Source organism: Rattus norvegicus, chromosome 2 (genome assembly GCF_021556685.1).
Source record: "Rattus norvegicus strain SHRSP/BbbUtx chromosome 2, alternate assembly SHRSP_T2T, whole genome shotgun sequence".
NCBI lineage: Eukaryota > Metazoa > Chordata > Mammalia > Rodentia > Muridae > Rattus > Rattus norvegicus.
In genome coordinates, this window is record NC_141535.1 from 15,172,654 (window position 1) to 15,178,738 (window position 6,085).

The following is a 6,085-nucleotide window of genomic DNA, read 5'->3' on the forward strand; positions in this document are numbered from 1 at the left end:
TAAATGGCAGCATTTATCCATGTGCTTACATGTTCATTTCCTACAGGAAAGTGGCATCTGTTGTCAGAGGCCTAAGAGCTGAGTCAATTACCAGGAGCAAAACATTGTCACCCACTGGTGTGCTGGTTTCCACCTGGATTTAAGTGAGTACAGCTAGCAAGCAACCTGATAACCATAGCAGGGATTGACTCTAAAAGTGTAGTCTACAGAAAGCCCAAGGGGAGAAAATGGAATGAGCATGAAAAAAAGCTTAACAAGATTAAATACAGAATGTGCCTGTATGCTTAGAACATAATCTTGAAAGAAATCATAAAAAGAAAGTTCCCATAGGGCTTTTTCACAAAACAAAATATGACCACTTTTTACATTGTTGTTAAAGAAATGGCATACTTCTTTATAAAGAAATAAAAGGAAATATAGTGTGATGAGTTTTAAAGTAATCTTGTTTTGTGAACAGCATGCAATACACCTCTCTATTACTTTAGGTATCTACAAGGAATCTCCACAAAAGCATTATCTGTAGAAAGCAAGGTTTATCCTTAAAGGTGAAAGGGGTTCAATAATTATAGCACTGCATACCACCTCCGATAAGAACGAGGCTTCAGGCTTAGCATAGTTGATATGCAGAATGTACCCTCAAGTCTCAATGATAGCCACTAGGTTATTTGTTTTGCATTTACAGAATTGCCATCAGAAGACCAATATGAGCTCAATAGACAGCTCGAGGAAAGTTTGTCTTTGTCAAGAAAAGAATGAAAATATTGGGATAACCAAGCAAGAATGAACTCATTGCTCCTACAGTGGTGTATGTAAAAGACAGCAGTTGTCAATGTTCAAAGTTGCAATGGTAACTTTGGGTTACGGTTTATCCACACCAAAGAAAAACTAGGATGTTAAAGATAGGCTTGACTTTTCTGCCTTTGTATGGCAGCACAGTCTAGGCCACATGACACCACGATGGTCATTATCAAATTCAAGTAAGTCACATTGGACATCTGAGACATTCAGAGCTGTGAACAATAAGGAAAGACGGTGTCCTAAATGAAAAAGAAAATACGTGATACGTGGACATTCTATAAATAGAAATAAACTTTGTGCAATAGTGAAACCATGATATTTTGCAATTTGATTGAGCTTTTCTTTCTCTCAATCTCAAAATGATACTTCCTAGTCATGGCATATCCCCTAGGCATTGAAAAATTGGCTTCCATTGTTTTAACGCATTTGAAAATACTCAGAAAACTTCCACTGTTCGCGGGTAACATTCAACACATTTCTCCTGTGTCAGTTCCTCTTTGGCTTGTCTGTAGAGTGAGCTCTTAACTTTTATCTCTGAAGCCACACTTTCCTCTGGAAAGCTTCCTCTCTTCTTCCTCGACATGGCAAACGCATAAATCTGTCGTCAGTAAAATCTTTCAATTGCCATTTAAATGGTTCTGAGTTGTTTACATAAGGAAAAATTGAATGTGTTCATAATCTTTTTGCTTTGTCTTCTACAGTACAGAGATTCCTTGTAAAGTTATACACTAGCATTAACATGGGGACTTAATCAGTTATGATAAGGGCAGTATTTATTCTCTAAATTTTGCAATACTTTACCTGAGTTGAACAATCAGGTAAGATTAATTCTCATTAATTAATTCTCATATGATTATCAGAAGAAATTTAACTTAGTACAGCAAATTGCCAAAAATATCCCTTTTTCTCAACTACACATGTAACTTGAAATGTTTGATTATTTGTTAGAGAAGACTTAGCTATTGGTTCATGCAGCTTACTCCTCCTGCACATTAAATACAATATAGTGCTAGGGTTATTTCCTTTAATGAATATAGAGATTATCATCCACAAATTTACTTATATGCTTTCAAAAGAACTGCAAGATCTTCCCTGTTTCTTCCGATATTTAGAAGAATCACTAGCAATTGATTTGGGGCTTCTTCACTTTCTCGGCATTCAAATTCTAATTGCCGAGTGACCCACCAAGTACACATTAGTAGTTGAGCTGCTGTGCTGTTGTTAGGTGGGACTGATTGATCAGAAACATGAGTTCTTGGGAGGCTCTGAGATTTTCTGAGCTCAGATAGAGACTGAGAGACCGTAATGGAGCATGACTTTCAAACACAAAAGTCATAGAGACACCATAACAATTAAACTACAGACACTTAACAAATGTGTTATGCTACAGCAACTATGACTTGTATTTTATTTTATAAAAAGAAGTAATGGCACCTACCATCATTTGAAAAATACTGAGGAAAACAATGATGAAGACAAATAACTATCTAATCTTCTAGTAAATTATAGGTATTTTAATTTTAGTCATGAAACACACTAATACGGCTCAAGAAAAGAAAGGGTTTTTTTGTTGTTATTTTGTTTTTTAAAAGTCTTCAAGCATCTAACTTTTAAGGCAGAGTGATCACATCAGAGCATTTAAGACGCTGAACAGCATTTTCGTGTTATTTATTCTAACATTTTGATTTCATAGATATGAAAAGTGAGGCTCAGATAATTGAATGAGATTGATCAGATTGTGGTGATCTTTACCAGTTATTATAACATAAACCTTGTTGAAAGATGATCTTCCAATTTATGTGGTTTGAAATGAGGTAGGAGTTCACTAAAAACTACGCAAACAAAATTCTCTTGATAGTTTTTTAAATCAACATCAAAACAAATAATTAATTGTACTTATACATGCTCTTCATGCTTGCTAGTAAACATTTGCTGTTCAAGAGGCAATAATTTAAGTTAGAGTTATAAATATATTTTAGAAAATCTGATTTCTTGCGATTTTAGCAGCCTTAATTTCCCACAGTTTTGTGTCTTTCGAATACCCCAGGGTTAATGGGATCATTCACAGACTTATTTACCTGCACCTCTGCCTTTCCTTGAGGCATTTCTAAGTGCCCAAATCTATTAATAAGGATGAATAAATAGACACAAATGAGCTTCTTTTCAGTCATTTACAATTTAGTCTACTTTGGGCTAATCCTGAGTCCCCTATTAACTATCCCCAACCACAAGCCTTCAGTTGTCCAGGGGAAAGATGCGGCATCTAGGGTGGACTTCAGTCAAAATATGAATTTAGACATTGAGAGCCATCGTTTTCTTGAGAAAACTATCAGGTAAAATGCATTCATTTTTCAGCCAAGCTAAACGCCTCTGCCCAAGGATTGCACAACCCTGTTAAAGTCAGTAAGTGTCAAAGTCTTGAGCTATGGACTAGACAACATTGCTCAATAACCACAATTAGGGTTTCCAGCGTCTGCTGTTCCTCTTTTGCAAATCTGAATCCTTCTTCCTATGCTATTTCTCACATGCATTATTCATGCCGATGTTGAAATAGTGACAATTGATGAGGAGAGTTCAGTAGTTTTAGGTGGCACTGGAAATCACTGTCCAAACACCATCAGAAAAACGTGCCCCAGGAGATTATCTCATAAAAACACTTAAATGTACCTATTATGGTGTGTTTACTATTGTATAGCATAGTGTTTTCATTAAGCTTTTGGTTAGTCCACAGCACAAAAGCTCTCATTTCATCCTCAGTTTCAAGTTCCTTCACTGCCTAACCCTGATTTTACTTCCTTTTTCCTCCACCATCACATCTGCCCCTTTTCAGTCAAGCCTGCAGTTCTTGCTGCCCTGTGCCTGAGTCCTGGTCACCATTCTCACTTGCGCTTAAATCTCTCATCCAGAATATTCTGTCACCTCGGATTTTGAACTCTCAAGTTATTGAAATTCACAGTAATTGATATTTAGTCATATTAGTTATTTCTAATAATCTTCATAATGTAAGGAAACTTCAAACTTTCTATTTGTGCTTTATAATGAAGCAGTTCAGGCAACATGCAAATCAGCCATGAAAATAGGTCTTAAGGCTTAAGGTTGGAAGCTTGAAAGCAGCAAACACTGAGCTGGTTGAGAATTAAGACAGGAAATGATAACAAAGTTTTAATATATTTTATTAACAAATGTCTGCATGGTTTGGCACAAATCTGAGAATCAGTGAAAATTTCAATATGATACTTTTCTTTTTCCATTAGATATGTTTCATTTACATTTCAAATGTTATTTCCTTTCCCAGTTTCCTATCCATAAGCCCCCTATACCATTCCCCTCCCCTTCGTCTATGAGGGTGTTTCCCCTCCAGAACTATTCTCTCTTCACACCCTCTAACATTACCCTGCACTGGCAGTCCAGCCTTGGCAGAACCAAGGGCTTCTCCTTCCATTGGTGCCCAACAAGGCCATCCTCTGCTGCATATTCAGCTGGAGCCATGGGTCTGTCCATGTGTAGTCTTTGGGTAGTGGTTTAGTCCCTGGGAGTTCTGTTTGGTTGGTATAGTTGTTCTTATGGGGTTGCAAGCCCCTTCAGCTCCTTCAATCCTCACTTTTCTAGTTACAGTAGTCCATCAAATTTATGGATTAGTAAAACAACAAAACAAATGTGAGAATGGGCCAGTTTTACAGGAAAAATGTAAATTTAGAATATGTCTTTATTTTTTACTGGTTATTTTATTTATTGACATTTCAAATGTTATCCCCCTACCCAGTTTCCCCTCCACAAACCTCCTATTCCCTTCCCCTTCCCCTACCTCTATGAGGGTGCTTCTCCACCCAACCAGTCACTCCTGCCTCATTACCATAACATTCTCCTACACTTGGTCATAGAGCCTCAACAGAACCAAGGGCCTCCCCTCCCACTGATAAGGCCATTGTATGCTACATATCCAACTAGAGTCATGGGTCCCCTCATGTGTGCTCTTTGGTTGGTGATTTAGTCCCTGGGAGCTTCAGGGGTTCTGGTTGGTTGATATTGTTGTTGTTCTTCTTCTGAGGTTGCAAAAATCACCTCTTAAAAATAAAGCATTGTATTATTTGTTTTGTTTATTCAATTATTGTTTTGAAAAGTTTTATGGAAGATTAGACACCAAGAAGGTCGCCATTCCTTTTAGATTAGATTATTCATTTACACTAACAAATCATATTTGTGTTTAAAGCATTGGAGAGACAGTTGAATACGAAATGTCTATGTCAGGAAGCTAAAGAAGGCACCAAAGCCCTAGGTGCCCAGTGCTTGTTCTTACATCTGTGACTTCCTGATGAGGGATACTTTGCCTTGACTTTTGTTGAAACTGATCCTTACACAGCTAAGAATTCAAAGAATGCTAAATGACCACACAAATTATATATATCAATCTAATCCAGTTTCTGTTTTATAAATGTTACAAGTAAATCAAGAAAAAGTCAGGACTTCTGTTAAAACATTCGAGAATTTTTAAACATTTTAAAATGTTATTATTAGATGGTTAATTAAACCTACAGTTTCATTCAAGAACAACAAACAAGTCTTTCTTTCAGATAATGGGATTGGCATATTTTAACTATTGTATACACATCTTCCATCACTCCACGAATAAAACAAAAGTGGTCTACATGTAGCCCAAAATCTATGACCAAAGCAAAATAATCCCCATGTATTTCCCTAAGGTTTACCAACATGAATCTCTAGCCTCCAGAGAAATTGGCTGGTGGGCTCACTCATTGCTTATGCCAACTCCCTGGAAATCTCAAAAAAAAAAATAACAGAAGGTTAGTACAGTTTAGAAGGAATTCTAACATTTTCATCCATCCTTTCTATGCAGACCACATTTGTGTCCTGTGTAATCCTTTCCCCTCCTCACAACAGCTGTAACACTACTTAGCGCCGATTAGTCTAATGCTATTCACAACTAAGACTTCCCTCTTAGAGAAGTTTCCTCTTAGAGAAGCACTAGAGGGGGCCCAAGTGCAAGTCAATGTGGGGTGCTCCATCAGCCTAACCAACAGCTATCCCCTCCTCACTGGTCAAATCCAACACTCAATCAGACCGCCAACCAACCTAAAAGAGTAATCTACTCTATGCAAGTGGTTCTAGTTTGACACTTTTAGAAAATACAAAGAAATATGTCACTGAAAGAGGATGTGCTGCTTTGACCACTCTCAAGCAATAGTCAGGGGTTCATGACATGTAGCAATTTGTAATTTTGCTGAGGCATGAAATTGAATTACATGTGGCCAGCAACCAGTCTTTTGCA

At 37.2% G+C, this 6,085-nt stretch overlaps 1 long non-coding RNA gene across 1 annotated transcript in view; it reads left to right on the plus strand.

Annotated features, from left to right (window-relative positions):
* LOC147995963 (uncharacterized) overlaps positions 1-5,580 on the plus strand; it is a 24,411-nt gene extending 18,831 nt beyond the window's left edge. Inside the window, exons 3-4 of the long non-coding RNA XR_015673610.1 lie at positions 47-143; positions 683-5,580. This is a non-coding gene — a long non-coding RNA (uncharacterized LOC147995963). The remainder of the gene's footprint in view (positions 1-46; positions 144-682) is intronic.
* Positions 5,581-6,085: the final 505 nt, after the last annotated feature.